We start from the raw sequence: 19,990 nt of genomic DNA, 5'->3' as shown, positions 1-19,990 counted from the left end.
TTGTGTAAATAAATTTGTGTAAAGGAATTCTATAAAATTATTATTAGGAATTATGAAATTCTTAATTTGTCTACACTGCTTTACTATATCAAAGTACATCTTCATGTTGATCTGTAAGAAATCTGCCCAATAGGGTGGGCAGATGCCCAGAATCATTAGGCTATATAATAGTGGCAGGAAAGGCATATCAGGAGCAAGAAGCTATCCTGGGATGAAGTCTGAGGACCCTGCATCTCAGAGTTTTCCCATTGTAGCCATGCAAAATGCTGAGACATGTCCAAAAATCCACTCGCTAGTCTTAGTCTCTCCTAGATGACTTCTGACAGAGCTGGACAAAGATTGCCTGGGCTTTAGACATGTACTGAGTCCCTCCCCTGCAAGCAACTCTGCTTCTTTTATGGGGAAAAAAGCCCCACCCCACAAACACTGCCCAGTACACAAATAAAGAAAATCTATATAACTGCTCATTCCCATATGACAGCATCCACTGGAGCCCAGCCCTGGGAAGGCAGCACAAAGCCTGTTATTCTGTAAAATGCATCCAGAGCTGACTGATACAAGACAGCACACTCCCCACCATCTCCTTTCCAAGAAGCCTACAACTTTGGATCACAGCCAAGACCATGACTTGCTCATTTGCTTCTCCTCACTTGTTCCGTGTGGTTGAGGCAATTCAAACCCCAGCACAGGTACTTCTCATCTGGGGTCATGAACAATACCCTGACAGAAGGCCGGGTTGCATGGAAGAGAGAACTGCTGATAACTATGCCACCTCACACCAGAAAGAGGAGGATGGGACCCATCCCAGGGGAGCAAGGAATTCTGAATTAAAGGATGCAGAGGAGAAGGCTGAAGGTCTATAATCCCCTGAAAGCTGATAAAGTTAGCATCCAGAAGAGAAACAAGTCAGGCCTGAATATCGATGTCAGAGAAGAGTTGAAGAGGAACGGGGGGGGGGGGGGGTCCTGAGAACCGCTGTACTGAACATTGGCTAGAGGTCAGCTTGTAGCACATGTAGAGATCTAGTCTAGCGTCGGAGACATGAGCAGATGGCCCAAAGGCAGGGAAGATTTAAGCCTACTTCCATCACTGGAATAAGCTGGGTCTCTGATAGACTGTGCCTTCTGATGGGTTATAAGTGTGTATAGTGGAGGAATGTACACCTATCTATGACAGGACCTCAGAGTCCTGCCCTTTCCTTAGTGTGCCATGAGGGAAACTAGTAATGAGTTTCTGTGACAACCAAAATGGTAGTCAATAACAAGTCTAGTTCCAAGGTAGGCAGGAAGAAGAGCTCACTTAGGAACTTACAGCTCACGTTTCCATGGCTGCTCATGAGTATCTGCTGCTTCCCTCTCAGGCCACCAGGGGATCTGCAACTAATTCAGGTCCTCCTCCCTCTGTGGCCAAAGACATTGTGGCATTTACCTCTGTACCCTGTGTCTATCACACAGGGTCATCCTTCCTCACACAGCAGGAACAAAACCTGTGTCTTGCCCCCTGTACCTTATAATGACCATCCAATAGCCACTATATCCCCTGCTTTAAAAAAAAACAGTGACAAAGCTATTTCTGGTGAAATGACCCCGAGTCTGGGGCTTGCCAGATGAAAAGATGGGAATTAAGGGTCCTGATGTCCCTCAGAGCACTCTATTCTACCCAATTATTTGCACATCTCCTTAGGTCTCTTAGAATCTTCTCCCCCAGGCTTGTAAGGTTCTTGGTCAGAAAGGACACCATTGTGCTCATGGTGTAATAGCACTATGGTGCCTGCCTGTTTGCTTTGAGAAACCACCCCCAACAAAAAGAAGATTCTCCCTTTTTATTCACAACTGCCAGGGTTTCCAGCTTGAGGGCATACCCCTATACCAAGCCAAGCCCATCCCCAGGTATAGTAGGGTACACAGGAGTAAGGAACCTGCCAGGTACCCCCAAGCTGTGCTCTGGCTTTAGAGATCCAATGAGACAGAGCCCTCCATGTCTTGCCTAGCTGAACATTCCTGTAGACATCAAGGTGGAAAAAAACAGAGGAAAGCCAGCTGATCACTCTTACCCTATCAAGGGCACTTTCTGCTTGGGGATTGCAGTACAGGGCCCTTCTCCAAGGCAGAGAGCATGAATATAGGAGCCAGACACAGTGGTCAGCTGCTGTGCTGACTGCTGGATGAGTAAGCAGAAATGTGAAGTTTCAGGAATGTTCCCCAGTAGAGGCCTCCTTCAGAGATGTAAGCAGAGAGCAGGGGGAAGAAAAATAGCATAGATCAGAGGAGAGGGTGAGAAATGCCCCTCCTGACATGCTGACACCTCTGGAGACCTCTGTCCAGTAACACAGCATAGACACAAACCACCTACACATACCATTTATTATTAAAGCAAGAAGAACCTGAGGTGATGATGATGGTTAGCTTAAGCAAATGCAAGTACTGAGGGAATATACCTGGTATTTTGTCTTATCATCTTTGGTCATGTGAAAGAGCCAAGAATATTTCTCCTAGGCCTTTGCCTTTCCCATAGGGAAATGTGGACACGCCAGGGCATTCCCTTCATGTCCATGCTTTCAAGTGCATTAACTTATCATAATGTATGCATTTCTTTCTAAAAGGCCACCTTGTGGGAAGAACATTCAGCGCTGTGCCCCATCCATAGTTCACAGCTTTCTTACACAGGCTCCCACAGACAGGCAATATGATGAAGTTGTGGGTGGAATGTGTGGATGTGTGGATGGATGGATTGGGGATGTGTTGGTGAATAGAAGGGTGGGAGTCTGTGGGTGATGCTGGATGGCTAAAGCATAAATAACAAGTGTTGGCTGAGTAAGGAAACACTTGCCAGGGGATATTTCAATGGCCAAAATGGGGCTAAATTCCATTTGTCTATCTAAGAGTAGTTTGACCAAAGAGCAAGGACAAGATCACATAGCTTGGGTGTGTATGGCTAAATGAGAAACGTCTCCTATTAGAGAGAGGTAAGGGAAAAAAGAGAACGATGGGCCGACTGAATCTCACTTGGTTTTGTTCATGTTTCTGTGGGGGAGAGGACAGCGACAGATAAGTGTGAATTTATGTGTCTCTGACTCTGAGTCTATTCCTGAATGTTTCAGTGTGCTGCTGTATGTGTCTGTGTATCTGTTTGGGGTGCATGTCTGTGCCCATATCATGTAAGCTTATGCATTGTCTGTCTGAATGTGTCTGTGAAGTATTTGACTGTGTGTCTCTCTGTGTTGTATGTGTTTCCCACACCTTGTAGCTGGGACTTTTCTCTTCCTTGTTTCCTCCTTGCCATTGCCCCGGGGGATGACTTTTTACATTTTGCCATTTCTGTGGAGCAAAATCACCTTGGTTGCTTTCCACTTTGTCAGCCTTAAAGGTAGTGCTGGTCAGATGTGTGTGCCATGCCAACTTGCCAGAATAAGTACTATCTGGCCCCAGGATGGCTCAGCCTAGGATTGAGTCTTCAGTTGTTAAAACTACTACTTCATTCCATCTCATTTCCTTGACCTAAAAAATGATTCAGGTAGCCTGAGGGACCAAGTGACTGTGCAGTCATGAGTCAGCCTGGAGAATCTTTTCTATGTCTGTCTGCTCTGCCGAAATGCAGGATTCTGGGTGAGCGCACAGAGGCAGAGTAGGGCTCTGCTGGAAAGGTGCCAGGGGCTCTCTAAGATCAGCCATTGTCCAGTTCATCCTGGCCCGTAAGCATAGAAGCTCTGCCAATCTTTTCCCTCCTCCTACCCAGCCACCCCCAGAAAGCCCTCTCTGCTGCATAGGCTGCTTGCTCACTATCACAGACAGGACCGTGTGATTGTCTTTATGTCTCTCACTGAATATGTGTCAGTAGCATCCCAATACGGTGGGTGATACCGTTTGTTCATCCAGCCTGAAAATACAATCCTCTTAGCCTGTGCTTCACATGTTCTGGTGGATGTCGGGACACACCCCATTTTCATGAAGGTCATCACAGATGAACCATCCTCTAGTGCAAACATCTGTTGCTTCATGGCACTGTGCCTTCCCTGCCTTCTAGACCCTGAGAGGAGACATGATCCCACAGGTGCCTGTTGCCAAGCAACAGCCCTACCAGGGCTGAATTCTGCATCTACACAGTCCACACACTAAGTGGGTTCAATTTCCTGCTGCATCTGACTTCATTGTGAAAATCCTAGCCCTTCAGGGTACCTTACCTTTATGAAACAGCCCTGACTTGGGTTTATTTCTCCTCTCATTTCTTCCACCTTTGTCATGGGGATGGGGTATATGGCCAGAGCTGCGCTCAGAGGTCAGTAACAGCCGTCCTCCTTAAAACGGAGATATCAGGGGCCTTACCTTCAGATGACAAGTTTCGGAATTGGTGGCTCCAGTGTCTGTAGAGATGAAGGAATCTACATCTTTCCTCTATATCCAGCAAGGTGAGGCGACATTTTTTTATAGTCTTACCCACTCAAAGCATGTCTTAGCATTTGCATATGCTTAATTAATCATCTTTGCTTTCTCGGTCAGGCTAGCACCAGCTCCTTGTTGTTTCTACCATCTCACTGTGACGTCTTCAATAGCCATACTCGCTGGTAAGTGTAGAACCCCATCTGTCCTGCCTACAACCATCTATGGCTCCTCACTGTCCTTGAGGCCAAGCCCAGAGCCCAAAGATTCTGCAGTGGCTGTACCCTCCCCCTTCATCCCTCCCTCCTCTCCAAGCCAGGCTCTCAGGCCCACAGCAGTGCGTTATTTCCCCTGAATGTCCCCCTGATGGTTGGTTATCACACTCCAGATCGTCTTTGGATAGAATAGCGTGTATTTGTCTGTTCCTCCTTTGCATACGCACATTCTAAGTGTTCACCATAGATGTCCAAAAGAATTAAGAGACCATGGAATGTAAGGAGCCAGAGGCAGCATATCCTGTAAGAGTAACAGACACATAAAATAGGGGAAGGGAAAGCTGGGTGCAGACAAAGGCATGGAGACGGATGGAGAAGTGAAGCAGGAAGAAGGTTGGTACTTCAGTTGCTGGGGAGAGTTGCCAAGGGCAACTGCGACAGTTCAGTAGTGGTGCCAAAGGAGGCCTTATACAGAAGATGAGGTGTGGCTAGAGACTTAATGTGGGCTATAGAGTAAATCCCATGGATAGGTATCTTGTGTCCTAGGTGATTAATACAAAGGCCCCCTCACGAGAGCTTTTCAAAACCGTCTCAAAAGAGGCAGAGAAACGGTGTAGCAGGATGTAATGAGGAGGGGTCTGCAAACATCATGCTGAGGAAATGACAATCCGGCTGTCAGCTTTCCCGGATGGTTGAAGTAACTCAGCAGATGTTTCAAGAAACCTGCCATGAACCATGGCTTCATTTCCCATAAGCAGTGACTTTTCTGGGTGCTGGTGCTGTGGTGACAGCACAACACTGGGCAGTGCTCAGGGACCAGCCAGGATCTACCGCAGCAAGGACATGCAATGTACCCAGTTGCTTATTAACTCACTTACACATTAATTTACTCTCCTGTACAAGCCACTCATTATCACCATTTTCAGCATATTCCTCCTCATGTCTCTCACTGAATTTTTATTCACTCGCCCATTCATTTATTCATTTCCTCACTGCCCCATTTACTCTCTATTACTCACTCATTACAGCCTATTCCCTGAGCCTAGCAAAAGATAGTGGAATGAATTCATGTTGTCCTCAGAAGAAAAAAAATCAGAGACAGTTGCGAGGGAATCCCAGGGGTGGCTAAGTGTGGAGGACGACTTTCTCATGGGCAGGAATCACAGGGTACTCTGCTCTTGAGTGTGATGACCAGATTCTTCCCTCTTAAGGCCACTGATTCCATTCCTGCTCCAGGTATTCCAAGGATGCTACAGATTATGGAATCACCTCCTTCCCACAAAGCTGATCCATAGCCTTAGCTGCAAATGGAGGAAGCCACCTGTCATGACCTCACGGAGCCATGTATAGTAGTGGCACAAAATTATCAGGCCTGCCTGTCCCATCCAGCACTGAGGCTGTGCTGACACTCAGTCCCAAAGGCCATAAGATAGACAGAGCAGAAGGTAAAGCTGAGTTCACCAGGGCTACTGAAGTATGCCTTACAGCCAAGGCAATAGGGGAGTAGAAAATGGCCACATGTCCCTGTCACACTGCAATAGGAAGATGAAGATGGCCAAGTGGGATAGAGCCAAGTTTACCTCACTGGGAGATTCTAGACACCAGGTGTGTTAGAAAGCTGGAGTCTGAGGGAACCTCACCCCACAGACTCCAGAGTCAGGAGTACATGTGTTCCTAGCAAACTAGGTTTGGAGTATCTGTGAAAGGAAGCTATCTAGAAAGCTGGCTAAAAGCCATGACCATTAGGTACTTCTGTCCTCTCAGGATTACAACTTGTGAGGTCTCCGGGGTTTGCACACCATAACTGATTCAGAAAGGCCTAGGTTGTCCTTCAAACAAAGTTTGCATGACTGAAGAGGCCAAAGATCCTGACACCTACCCTGTCTAACTTCCTCTGGGATGAGGCCAATGTAGCCACCAAGGGTAAAGGAAATAGGAGGCCCAGAGTCAAATGCTTCACTATGGCTGTATGGGTAGCTTTAGCCTGGTTGGCCATAGAGCTATCCATCCTTAAGCTGGATATATCCAGTCTGAATGTCAGCCTGGTAGAGTCATAGGTGCTCTAGATCTGTCTCAACTACCCCTGCTCTCTGGAACGGGGACTTGATCATCCAGGTACCATCTGCTTCCCACTTTTACTATCCAGAAGACTCCGGGCTTCTTCCACACATTCCATAGCCCAGTTTCTGGTTCTCGGTCACAGGAAGCACTTCATGCCTTCTTTCTCTGCAAGTGTTTTAAGGAACCCCAAAGAAGGAAAAGCGTAAGGTGACGTTGCAGGTAAGGCTTAAGACTGTTGGTGGCACCGAACAATTGCAATCACATCCTCTACTTGTGAAGTGCTCTTAGCTGACCATGGTCTACCATGCCCAAGTGCCATTATTTAATAAGTGCACTAGGGGAAGGGCCCTTAAAAAGAGAGGGCAAAGAAAGCTGTGGTTCAGCCTCAAGTGCAGTCTTGCCCTTGCTCTTTACCTGCCCCCATGCATGAAAGCCAACTTCAGGGTTCCCCAGTGTGAACTTCAGGCTGGGTATGCAGTTTAGCCACTGAGCTGAGAAAATGTAGTTCCTGCTGCAGTCCAACCTTCTCAGTCCATGTCCTGCAGGGGACCAGGACACCTACACCAAATGCCTGTAGGTTTCACTGATATCGGTGGCTTTTTGTTTGTTTGTTTGGTTGGTTGGTTTTTGGTTTTTGGTTTTTTGGCCTAGGAGTATCTGGGCTTGTGGTTCCAGGCCTTTACTGGAGACCCCTGAATCTTGACTTGGAGACGACCAAATGTGGTGTATCAGTGCTGACGTGACTCTAAGACTTCTTACAAATAAAGTTGGGACTGGAATGTCTAAAAAGTGAAGAAGGATGTTTATAGACAAGAGCAATTTTGTCTTGGGTACAACTATAGCAACAGGTAAGGGTGGCTAAATAAGCAAAACTTTACCCATAACTGGACTGTGCCCTGAGTCTTATGTCCCTGAACATTTCACTACTGTGTTCATGAATATGCAAACAAGAAGGATGACAGGCATTCTAAGGCTCCTGTCCAATATGTTAAGCAAGAAAGGCAGCCTGAGTTCGTCTATGAAGGGGCCATTGGCTCTAATGACCAGTACCCATTACATTCTGGAATGTTCTTGCATTTCAGGTCCACAGTAGGTTATGGCAGTGGTCCAAGTGGTGTACCCTCACCCCCTGATGCCTTCCTTACCCACAGCTGGTTTCCTTACCCACAACTGGCTTCCTTACTGCTGTCTTCCTTACTTGCTGACAACTCTTAGGAATGCTACCAGATGCTACCATTGCTCCCTCAAGACTTTTTTGTTCCTTGAGACAGGACTCTTGGACCACATGACATATAAAAGTGAAGGAGCCCAAGAAGGGGCTAGATTCCACATAGAGCTTACAAGCTCTGGGGTGGGGGGGGAAATGGTGCATGGCATTTGTGAGCACCCTACTGCAGATCAAGTTCTGAACTAAAAGAAAAAAAAGGGAGATTGTGATGTCAGGGAGGGCCCTGCTGGGGCTATTGATGAAATCTGAATGCAGAGTGACTGAATGTATAAGAGAAGTTGTCTTGGTCCTTAGCCAGCTTCTCTTGTCACCCATATAGATGACCTCTTGGGCCTGTAATGGCCCTTGTCCTCAGGCTTACCAGGCTTCATATTTAACCTTTCTTCCTAACTCCCTTGACTGCCCATAGGAAGAGAAACCCCAACATACCTAGGGTCCAATAGTGTCTAAAAAACTGTTCACACACGTGTGCCCATATATTCACCCATGTCCAACACACACACACACACACACACACACACACACACACACACACACCCTCACTCTCTGCTCACTGCATGTACTTTCCAGCCCCTGAATTCCATACCACAGCTTGTGGAAAATGACAGGCCAGTTCCATTTCTGAGCACTGTCCTCAGCAACCTCTCACCACAAATGCTCTCAGGCTGTCACCCTGTCAGAGATGTCTAGTGTTGATAAGTGGGTCTCAGAACTGGTTTGAGCAGGACACCTGGCCTCAAGGTCTATTGAGTATGCTGTGCTGGTTTCCTGGTTGCACCAGGAAGTTGGTGGCAATTCACCTAATTGCTGAGACCCCAGAATGTCACATGAGTGTCTGGGAGAAAACAAAGGATTCTGTGAAAAAGAAATGAAAATAGTAATACTCAGAAAAAGCATGACTGTGGTGGGGGGGACTTATTGGGAAGAAATATTTCAAAGGGAAAGGCAAGGGGTGACAGAGGTATATGAGATAAAAACAACTAAAATTCTTTATATAAATGTATGAAAGTGACAAGTAGTAATCAATCAATCAATAATAAATCAATGTCTGGTTGGGTGTGTGGTGGCACAGACCTTTAATCCCAGTGCTCTGGAATCAGGCAGATCTTTGTGATCAAAACCTTAATTACCAGGGAAGAATGTTAACAAGAAGTGTGCCAGCAACTATCAAAGGCAAAATCCCAACACATTCATTTCAAAGACCTAGTTGGTTGGCTTTTGTTTGCCGTAATGTAATCTAGAATTACTTCTCTAAAGTTAAATGTGCGGTCTAATGGGCTGAGCTAAGGACTGGCTTTACAGACAGAAGGGCTGGAGAAAACTTCAGAGAGACGTGCTTGAAGGTCACTTTCTTTGTAAAGGTCAAAGCAGAGGGATTTCTTTGTTACCTTGACTCAGGATGACTGGAACTTCCTATTTTAGAAAAATGGTGTTATTTTCAACATTCTGTTTGGCAAAAGAAACTCCATTCACTAATCTTGTCTGCTAGAGCCTACTGCAAGGGTTCAGCTCAAAGCATTAGCTTCTGATCAGTATCGTCTAACTGGAGGAAAACATTTGCAAGTTTCTGAAAGACAATCCATGGGCACTTCGAAAAACTGAAAGAGTACATGTTCTAATATGCAATAATTCCATGCAAATAAGGTATAAGCTCTTCACAAATGAACATATACATCCTGCATGATTTCCTTCTAGACCAATTAGTTCTAGTTTTTAAAAAATATAAAGATAAGAGAAAGTCTACAGAATAAATGCAGAGGAATAATGCTGGTATTGGCATATAGTATAGGGGGCATGACACTGAAACAGAAAGCTTAATCCAAGAACAGGCCTCATACATTGGAATCGCATAAATGATAAAGTGGCTCAGGTCACTGGGGTATTAGACTGTTCAATAAATGACACTGGAGATGTCACTTAAAAGCATCTGATCCAATCCCAGCTACCTGAGGCAGAGCCACGTGGATCACCAGTTTGAGGCCCACCTGTGCTGCAGGAGAGTTAAAAGCTGGCCTGACAGCATGAGCAAGTTAGCTAAACCCTGATAGAAAAGAAAAAGTCAGCAGGGTTATAGCCTAGTGGTAGAACGCTTTGCAGGTAGATAGGAGGCCCTGATTTCAATCTCCATCACCACAGAGTAAAAAGGAAGAATGAGCATACCTTATTTCCCAAGAATTTCCTCCTAGGTATTTACCAAAGACAAATGAAAACACGTGCCCCAGAGTATGTGTGCATAAAATATCCATAACGAATTTCACCTACAATGGCCCCAAGCTGGAAATGACCTAAGTGATAATTGGTAGGAAAATCAATAGACCCACAATGGTCTCTGTACATAAGGGAATCCTACTCAGAAATTTTAAAAGAGCTAATTGTTGATACTGCAACACTATTCCAGCCATGTTGTAGCTATCACAGATGCATTATCCTGAGTCGAAGTACACACACACACACTGTTGCATGATTCCATTTTCTGTGGTATTTCATGTTAGTACTTAAAACTAACTTCTAACATGATGTGCTCTAGGGCTGAGAGTAACAGGATGAGTGCTTTTACTGGGAACGGAAGTGTTGTTTTGTTTGGATAAGCAGCTAGGCTATAGGAGTGCATACCTTTGCCCAAACAGGGGTGCATTTTAAGATTGTAGTATTTTGTGTAGACTATATCTAAAAATAGGGTAATAGAACTTCCTGGGCATGAATAAGACCCTAGTCTCAGTCCTCAGTACCACAAATAGTTATGTATTATAATTATGTATGTATATGTATATGCACCTTAAGGCCCATATATTTATTCTATATATTTATACTCCCGTATATTTATTAAAGACAAATGAAAGTGTGTACTCAGAAAGATTTAAATAATAATAGCAGCCACTTAAGAGAACTTATTTTTTTCTATGCAATATAGTACTCATATTTTGTGATTATATAATGATGAGAAATAACTCTAAAACGAGCACCTCTAAATCTAACATCCAATTTCACTAGCACTTTTCAATGTGTTTCAGCTTCTCCCACCTCCTCAGTGTCTGTCTTATTTTGAACTTTGTATCCAATCTTTTCAAAAGCAGTTCTACTGCAGAGGCTAGGACAAGAAAATTGCAAATTTTCAAGGGCTTTCAGGGTTACAGAGTTAGCCGAAGACCAACCTGGGCAATTTAGCAAGATCCTATCTCAAAGTGACATTTAAAGTGTGTGTGTGTGTGTGTGTGTGTGTGTGTGTGTGTGTGTGTGTGTGTGTGTGTGTGTGTGCGCGTGTGCGTGTGTGTGCGCACGCGCGTGCGTGCACGTGCATGCGTGTGCGTGTGCGTGTGTGCGCACGAGTGTGCGTGTGTGCGCACGAGCGTGCGTGCGCGTGCGTGTGCGTGTGCGCGTGTGCGTGTGCGCGTGTGCGCGTGTGCGTGTGCGCGTGTGCGTGTGCGTGTGCGTGTGCGTGTGCGTGTGCGTGTGTGTGCGCGCGTGTGCGCGTGTGCGTGTGCGTGTGCGTGTGCGTGTGCATGATTTTTGTGGAGTCGGTTCTTATTGCCACGACCTTCACATGATTTCGGGGATCGAACTCATGTCATTAAGTATATGTGAAAAACACCTTTACCTGCTAAACCATCTCGCTGTCCCCCGAACTTTTAAATTTTAATTATGACTTCTCTAGAATAGGTTTAGTTTAACATTAATAATCATCCGGGAGCTCACTGTAGCCTTTAAACTAGTTAGGATTTTTAATTTTCTGGTAGAAATACTTAAGTGGGTAGTATAGCATGAAATCCACCCATGGCATATGGACTGTACCTTGCGGATAAGAAAACTGAGGACCGCTGGGTGGCGCAGGAATACCTAAAGGTGCTTGCCTGTAGGAAGGAACGCTGTGATAGTCCAGGGCTCAGTGATACGCTTCCCAAATGCCCGGAAGGCCCCTGTGCAGAAACTGCGCGCACTGAGCGAGAGCCTGCGGGAGTTGGGACTGTTGCTCGCGGCCGCAGAGATGCGGCAAGCGACTGGGTGGACGCCACGTGGGGCTACTAGGAGGTGGTTCCAGGAGCGCTCATCCTGGATCACTGCCTTCCTCCATCTGCACGCACGCAGGCCAAGCTGGACCACTCGGAGGTGCTGGAGCTGATGGCGCGCACGGTGAGTAGCTGCGCACCGGCAGGGGAGCAGGCCACTGGGGCCTGCCAGTGGTCTTGGAGCTCATTTGCTCTGCCGGCCCAAGCAGGGTTAGTCTTGTCGTCTGGTGTTGAACGCCTTGTACTCTAGGTCCTGCTGGGCGGGAGGTAGTAATAGCTGCTAGCGTTGCGCGGAGCACTACTTTCCACCTCCAGTTTTCGGATGCGTGCAGAAACAGCTACAGGCAGAATCCGGAGGGCTCCTTGCCTCCTAATTACATTCAAGAGATGTACTTGCCCACAAACCTTCTTTGCTGCTAAATTTCAGAACCACCTCTTCTGCAGCTTTTTCGATCTGCTGGAAAACACCCTGAAGCCCCTGGCCTGAGGGCCTGGCCCATGGAAGGAACTTATGCAGTCCCATTTACCTAGTTCCCAAGGTCCAAGGGACAAACCATTCCCTAACCTGAAGAAAAGCTAACAGATCAACTGAGTCAGGAGCCCTTTGAGGCTGGGTTTCCTGCTTGTGGCTCTGGGCAGCTCCTCCACTGGCCTAATCCAATGTCTAGAGACCTTGATGGCCAACATCTGTCTAAGGCCTTCAGGGGCGTGTGTGTCTTCCCAGATTTAAATCTCCTATGCCTACAATTGAGATATGGCTAGCTGCAGAATGCTGTTGTGTCCCACTCCTCCCTTCTCTATCAGTAATTTCGCTTGCCAGACAGTCCCTGACCACTGGCCTAGTCTCTATCCCCGTTTCAGAGGGGCATGGGTGTGTCTGTGTATTGGCATGTACCGACCCCCTTTGATTAGTTGTATTTAATTAGTATACGAAGTAATGGACTTCATTATGGGGTTTTCAAACAAACTTGGTTTTCATTGATCTTCTTTCTCCCACTGCTCTCTCCAAATTCCTTGCCCCTTCCTTCTGGTCCTCCCATTAGTCTCTCCTACTTTCTTGTGATATGTATTTCCTTATCCTTTTTTCTTTCTTCTATCCACTTGTAGTGGTTTGAATAGAGTTGGCCCCCATAGACTCCTGTGTTTGAATACTTGGCCCATAGGGAGTGGCACTTTAGGAGGTGTGTCCTTGGAATAGGTGTGGCCTTGTCGGAGGAAGTGTGTCACTGTGGGGGTGGGCTTTGCCAGTCTTCTCCTGTCTGCCTTTGAATCAAGGCAGAACTCTCAGTTCCTCCAGCTCCATGTCTGCCTGGATGCTGCCATGCTTCCCACCTTGGTGATAATGGACTGAACCTCTGAACATGTAAGCCAGCCCCAATTAAATGTTGTCCTTTATAAGAATTGCCTTGGTCATGGTGTCTTATTATAGCAATAAATCCCTAACTCTAAGACACCACTCCATATAACCCTCCCTAAAGACCTCTTTTTTTTCTGCTCTTATGGTCCTCTTCTTACTTTTTGACAGACGGCGCGCGCGCGCGCACACACACACACACACACACACACACACACACACACACACACACACACTTCAGCACTGAAGTAGGTGGATAGGAGAATCTTGAAGAGCCATCAAAGCTTCTCACACTTGGGCAGGCAAGATGGTTCCAGCAGGTAAGGGTGCTTGCTGCCAAAGACCAAGGCTTGAATTCCATCCCTAAGACCAAAAATTTGGAAGGAAAAAAACTAACTGGACTGGGCACTAATACCCTAGTGGGCAGGTTTACTATATAGCAGTGATTAGATGCCAGATGGGGAAAGGCTCTCCATACAGTTTCTTTGGTGCACACAGCCAGTTGCACCACATATCCCAAATGTATTCAGTGAAGAATTTCAAATTAAGTTTGAGGAAAAGAAAAGATGGGCATGGTAACACACACCTGCAATCCCAACTTTCAAGGTACTGAGTCAGGAAGACTGGACAATGGAGGCCAGCCAGAGCTACATAAGAAGTTTAAGTCAGAAAGAACTATTGCAAAACAGAGAGAGGAAAGGAAGGGAAAGGTGGCCTGTGTACAATTGGAGAACTTGGGCTTAAACTATGTTAGGTACTGTGTTATCCTGCTTTGGTTATTATACTGAACACATTCTATAATATAGCCATTTCCATAATATATGTTACTGTTAATTCTGTTCTTTTTTTCTTGTGTTTTAAAGTTTTTCTTGCAAAGGTCTTTCAGAAATCTCCTTGGTTAGATGAGATTATTCCTAGCTCATTTTAGGAGGTGAGTGGACACTGGAGCAAGGACTTGGACCCAAGTCTGATATTAGAAACCTTACTCATTCCATGATATTAATTTTATCATTCATAATGGCATTTTGAAACCCAGAGACCTGCTCAACATACATCTTTTCCACACCTTCTGTGACCTTCTAAAACTATGTCATAACATTTTACTTCCAATGTGTAAAACTTTTGTTTCAATAAATTAATTACAAACATGAAAAATAGTATTTGTAATTATATTATTTCTCCTAGATTTTTCCAAATTTTACCATATTTCACAACCAGAGAAAAATTATCTGATACAAGCTATCAGCATTAACACAAACTTCTTCCCAGGGTTATGCTATTTTATTTAATCAATAATCAGATTGAATCAGCAAGGTTTTAAGGGCAATATTGTCACCAAGCACTGGGTTCAACTTCTCTTCCAATTGTGTAACTTTGGCCATTAACTAACCTTTCTTGAAATTCTGCTTCCTATTCTATTGAGTAGAAATGTTAAAAATCCCTACAATCAGCCATATAAAGTTGAAATTAGACAATATATAGGAATCACTGGAAAGGAATGTGCAAATACTAAAAATGTTGCTATAACAAACACCCTATAGTCACTGGCATGGAGAAAGAGATCCCTGTCTTGCCCATATGAAGACAACCATTACTATATATTAAAGGCCACTTTTATATTTTTGGTTGTGAGCCTAGGCTTTAAGGGCTGAGCCATCTCTCCTGCCCCCCCCCCCACCCCCTGAAGGCCACTTTTATACCCCCGTTCATCAAGTGCAATGTTAAAAATGATAGTGCATTCAGGCTTCAGGATCCAGGGTAGGACCCTAAAGTAAAGCCCTGTGTCTCATATGCCTGATTCTGAATATTTGTTTCTATGATCTCCATAGCTACACTCAGGTACTAACCTGGGAGAAAAAAGACTTATTTCTAATCTGACTAGCTACATGGGCTAGGTAGATTCTTCCTGGGAAGAGAATCACTTCTAAGGGCACAAATAAATCCATCAAGGCAATTAATTTATAGTCTGTTGCAATCTTCAAAGAGCATAGAAAGAAAGGGAGATACAGCATTTTTCCCCTTATGAGACCAAAAATATTTTTGTATTCAAGGTTAAATAATCATTAAGAACTAGTCATCGGGCCTTAAAATGAAAAAAGGGGGGATTATATTATGAAATATTTTACAACTTTGGTTTCTTTGTTATTACTCTATTTTCCTTTTTAAACTAACCATTCCATTCGTTTACATCTCAAATGATATCCCCCTTCTCAGTTACCCCTCCACAAACCCCCAATCCACCCTCTCCCCCTCCCCTTTGCCTCTATGAAGGTGCTTCCCCACCATTCCACCCTCTCCTGCCCCACCCCTCCAGCATCGACCTCTGCTGGGGCATAAATCTCCACAGGACCAAGGGCATCCCCTCCCACTGATATCAGACAAGGTCATCTTCTGCCACATATGCAGCTGAAGCCATGGATCCTTCCCTGTATACTCCTTGGTTGGTGGTCTAGTCCCTGGGAGCACTGGGTGGTCCAGCCAGCCTACCTTGTTCTTCCTATGTGGTTGCAATCCCCTCTGATCTTCCAGTCCTCCGTCAGCTCTCCCTCCAGGGTCCCTGAGCTCAGTCTGCAGGTTGTCCCCCAGCATCCCCATCAATATTGGTAAATTGCTGGCAAAACTGCCCAAGGAACAGCTACACCAGGTTCCTGTTAGCAAGTGCCTCTTGGCAACAGCAACAGTGTAGGTGTTTGGTGTCTGCAGACAGGATGGATCCCCAGTGGCTAATTTAAAAAAAAAGACATTCCATGCGTTGTACCTTGAAAAACAAATCCAGTGAAGATGGTATGACATGGAGAAACACCCTACCATGCACATATCATTTGGAAAGAAACAATATTTGCTGGGTCATTGGTTTGTGTTAGTTTGTTTACCTAAAGTCATCACTTAAGTTGCTTGGACATGAATATTGCTGGAATTTACCAGTTACTTAGTCTTGTGCTCAATGTCCTCTAAGAAGATGTCTTTTGACTAAGATAATCTTGCTTTGGGTTTTGCACTATATCTAACTACCCTGTCTGGTTGGTTTCTAAATGTCGCTATCTGTGCAGTTGCTTTCAGTAGCCCTTAGCAGGTTCTCACTGTATGATTATTCACCCCTAGTCAGTGAGGCCTCAGTATCCTAAATACACATAGGATCTGAAGAGTCAAGAGTCGGTGGCTACTACTGATTTCATTTGACTCACTGTACTTTGACACTTCTAAGACATTGCAAAGGTAGAAGAACCACAGACTAGTTTCCATCTTGTTTGGGTTAGCTTGATATTAATTCTGAAATGACTCTGAGTGGTCTTTAGTATTTCTTGGATTTATTTTCTTCTTACAGGACTGTGGGTTGAACCTAAGTGCTCACGTGTTCTCCTCATGCGTTCTGCCACTTAGTTATTCCCCCAGCCCTCTTTTCACTTTTTGAGGTGCTCCTTAAGGTGCTCAGACAGACCCTTCAGCTCACACTGAGCTCAGGTAGACCTTGATTTCCTGATGTCCTTAGCTTCCTAAGTCATGGGGGTTACTTACCTATTGCACTGAGCCTTACCTGGTGTCCTTTTAAAATGTAATACCCAGTTAGATGGGTAGTTAGAGTGAGAACTTAACTTATAAGCAACTAAACTTTATTTGCTCTCAGAAGCCACACTGAACCAAAAGTGTCTCCCAACAAATATTAAACTTAATGAATAATCTAATGTGCTAATACAGCGTCTTTGATTTCATTCATCCATTTGTCCCTATTAAACATACATATCTGCATTAAAGATAGATGTGGTTCACTTGTACCTAAAACTAAGAGTTCTCAAATTAAAAGTTATATGTAACTGCCTAAATTTTTGATAATTAAATATAGTTTCTGGAAGACTTGCTCCCCAATATGAATCAGAAATTATTCTTTTTAAAGATTTATTTATTTTATGGGAGTACACTGTAGCTGTCTTCAGACACACCAGAAGAGGCCATCAGATCTCATTACAGATGGTTGTGAGCCACCATGTGGTTGCTGGGAATTGAACTCAGGACCTCTGGAAGAGCAGTCAGTGCTCTTAACCACTGAGCCATCTCTCCAGCCACCTGAAATCATTCTTATCATGTGCCATTTGGAATTTTTCACCCTGTTTTTTCTTCTTTCATCATTTAAAGATAATCAATTGCTAAATATATTAATGTAACATAGAAAGTGCATGTTATCATGACTGAATCATTCCTTTATTAGAAGTTTGCTTAAAAGCTGAGTCCAGAATAATTGAACAAATGGCATAGCTTTTTGCAAAATAAGTAAAATGCCACTAACCATGAAGACTATCTGTTACAATTCATTTTGGGGTCTAGTAGAAAATCAATTTCATTGGCACTTCTACCTGGGAGAGTAATTTAATTCTTGAATCTCAATCTCTCTCTCTCTCTCTCTCTCTCTCTCTCTCTCTCTCTCTCTCTCTCTCTCTCTCTATCTCTCTGCAGAATTGAGCTCTAGGCCTTAGGCAAGACCAAAGAGGAAAAGAAAATCAGCTTCTTCAAAGTCAATAAAGACTGGAGGGAAAGCAACTGATAAAACTACTCATATGACCACACATATGAACTATCAGGAAAGATACCAAAGGACAAACTCTTATTGAGGTAAAAGACAACATAAAGGTATGTGTATATTTTTCTGCCTGGGTTTTTGTAGCCCTCTTTTCTGGGATTGAGAAGAACATTTATTTTGCAGCTAACTATTAAATTATTAAAATATTATTAAAATATTAAATTCTATAGTTTATTCTATATATAAACTATAGAATATATAACTATTCTATAGTTTAGAATAATAAACTTATATTATTCTAAAATAAGTGTCTCTTATTCTTGGGATAATACTGTATAATAATGGAGAGAGCATAGGATTTGTCTCTCAAAGACCTAATCTGTATTCATGACTTTTCTTTGTACTATATGTTTGAGTTTAAAGTTACTTAACATTAACATATGTTAAATATTTACTAGATGTGATTATGAGAATTGAAAAATATATGTAAATTTATTGATATGTGGTACAGAAACAAGAAGCATTCCTCATCTTAGCCCATTATAGATTAAAATGATGTTTGTATTTCTGTGATGAAACCTGGGCATGTGGACTTCTTTTGTTAGTTCTGTGTCTAATATGAACACTGTAGGCTAGGGCAGAGCACAGGATGGGTGGGCCTGTTCGGGCCTGAAGTGTTGATTTGGTTTGGGTGGTATAAAGTCAGGTGGATACAAGGGGATTTGCTAGCACATAGGATTGTGCATCCTGGCCAAGGTCCGAAGGTTGGGGACAGCTCAGGCACAAGATGTGCAGGACCTGGCTCAGCAGAGAGGATGGATATAGCATTGTGGGAGTGAAATGCCAAGTATTGGGAGCCCTGGTGCTGGCCACAGGCTATGTATTAAGGCTAAAATTATTTTGCCAGGTTTTGCCATAACAGTGTTAAAGTTAGTTAAAAATAAGATCTTAATACACATCCTAGCACATGCGTTATAGCATGTACATTTTTCAAAGTAACCATAGAAGCAGGTTCTTGTTTTTTCCTGCAAAAGCCAGAGGGAGGTGTCACAACCCCTGGAACTGGAGTTACAGATCGTGAGCCACCATATGAGTAGGTGCTGGGAGTCAAACCCAGGTCCTCTAGAGTAGCAGCCAGTGCTCTGAACTGCTAACCCATATCCCAAGCCTCTAGTTTTAATACTTTGAGGAACCTCCAGACTTATTTCAATAATGGTTATATTAATTTGTGTTTCCACCATTGAGAAAAAGTTTCTGTTTCTCTACATCTTCTCCATTTGTTAGTTTTCTTGATGATAGCTTTTCTTACTGAGATGAGGCGGAAAATATTCCACATTTATTGCTATTCTACATAGCATAGCAAAGAAGTGGAACTGGCTTAGATGTCCATTAACAAATATGTAGATAATGAAAATGTGGTACATTTATGATATAGACATTATTCAGCTGTAAAGAAAAATGAAATCATGAAATTTTTCAGGAGGATGGATGGACTTGGAAAGTACACTAAGTGAGATACCCAAATTCAGAAAGAAAAGTTACATGTTCTCCCTCATATGTGGGTTCTCTCTCTCTCTCTCTCTCTCTCTCTCTCTCTCTCTCTCTCTCTCTCTCTCTCTTTCTCTGTGTGTGTGTGTGCGCGCACGCGCGTGCATATGTGTACTCTAACTGTATGCATAGCATAACCTTTAGAAAGGAAACCAAGAAAGGGTGTTGTTCAATGATGTGGAAGGGTAGAATGCAAGCAAAAGGACACATGCGTGGCGAATGAGGATGTAATGCTATTTTTTCTAGTTTCAACCCTGCCACAGTTTTTTTCCCTTTTTATGGAGAATAGGTATACAAAAAATGTAATGGATAGTTAAAAGTTCGAGCCCTAAGGGAAGTTCCATGGCGTTAGAATGCCTCTTCTAACTGTACAGAATTTGACTGAAGTGTACAGAATTTAGACTAAGTAAATGTTTGAGTGGCTAGCTGTGTAGTGTCTTTATTTCTGAGTTCATTACAATACAGTGCTTTGTTTAACAATAAAATAATTTTAAGATTTCAAAATCATTGGAGATGAGTATTCATAAATAGGGGCAATTTGTGAGACTTATACTTGAGTGACAAAGAAATAGTGTACTAAAAAGGAGCATGAGTAGAAGTGTAGAATATATCTGCAGGAATGACCACAATGTTTTGCATGATCCACTTATAACTATAGGAATGTGGCAACTGGTTCCAATACATATTCAGT

The 19,990-nt window shown here is 43.8% G+C and overlaps 1 protein-coding gene across 3 annotated transcripts in view; it reads left to right on the top strand.

The window, feature by feature from the left end:
• The first annotated feature begins 4,084 nt into the window (after positions 1-4,084).
• Zmat1 (zinc finger, matrin-type 1) overlaps positions 4,085-19,990 on the top strand; it is a 66,823-nt gene continuing 50,917 nt past the window's right edge. The window contains 3 exon segments of one of the 3 annotated variants that reach the window (NM_001432974.1): positions 4,085-4,405; positions 4,497-4,561; positions 17,688-17,861. The gene's annotated coding sequence lies outside the window, so the exon portion shown is untranslated. 3 annotated transcript variants of the gene reach the window in all.

Source organism: Rattus norvegicus, chromosome X, assembly GCF_021556685.1.
Source record: "Rattus norvegicus strain SHRSP/BbbUtx chromosome X, alternate assembly SHRSP_T2T, whole genome shotgun sequence".
Lineage (NCBI taxonomy): Eukaryota > Metazoa > Chordata > Mammalia > Rodentia > Muridae > Rattus > Rattus norvegicus.
This window is presented reverse-complemented; position numbering and strand designations above follow the sequence as displayed.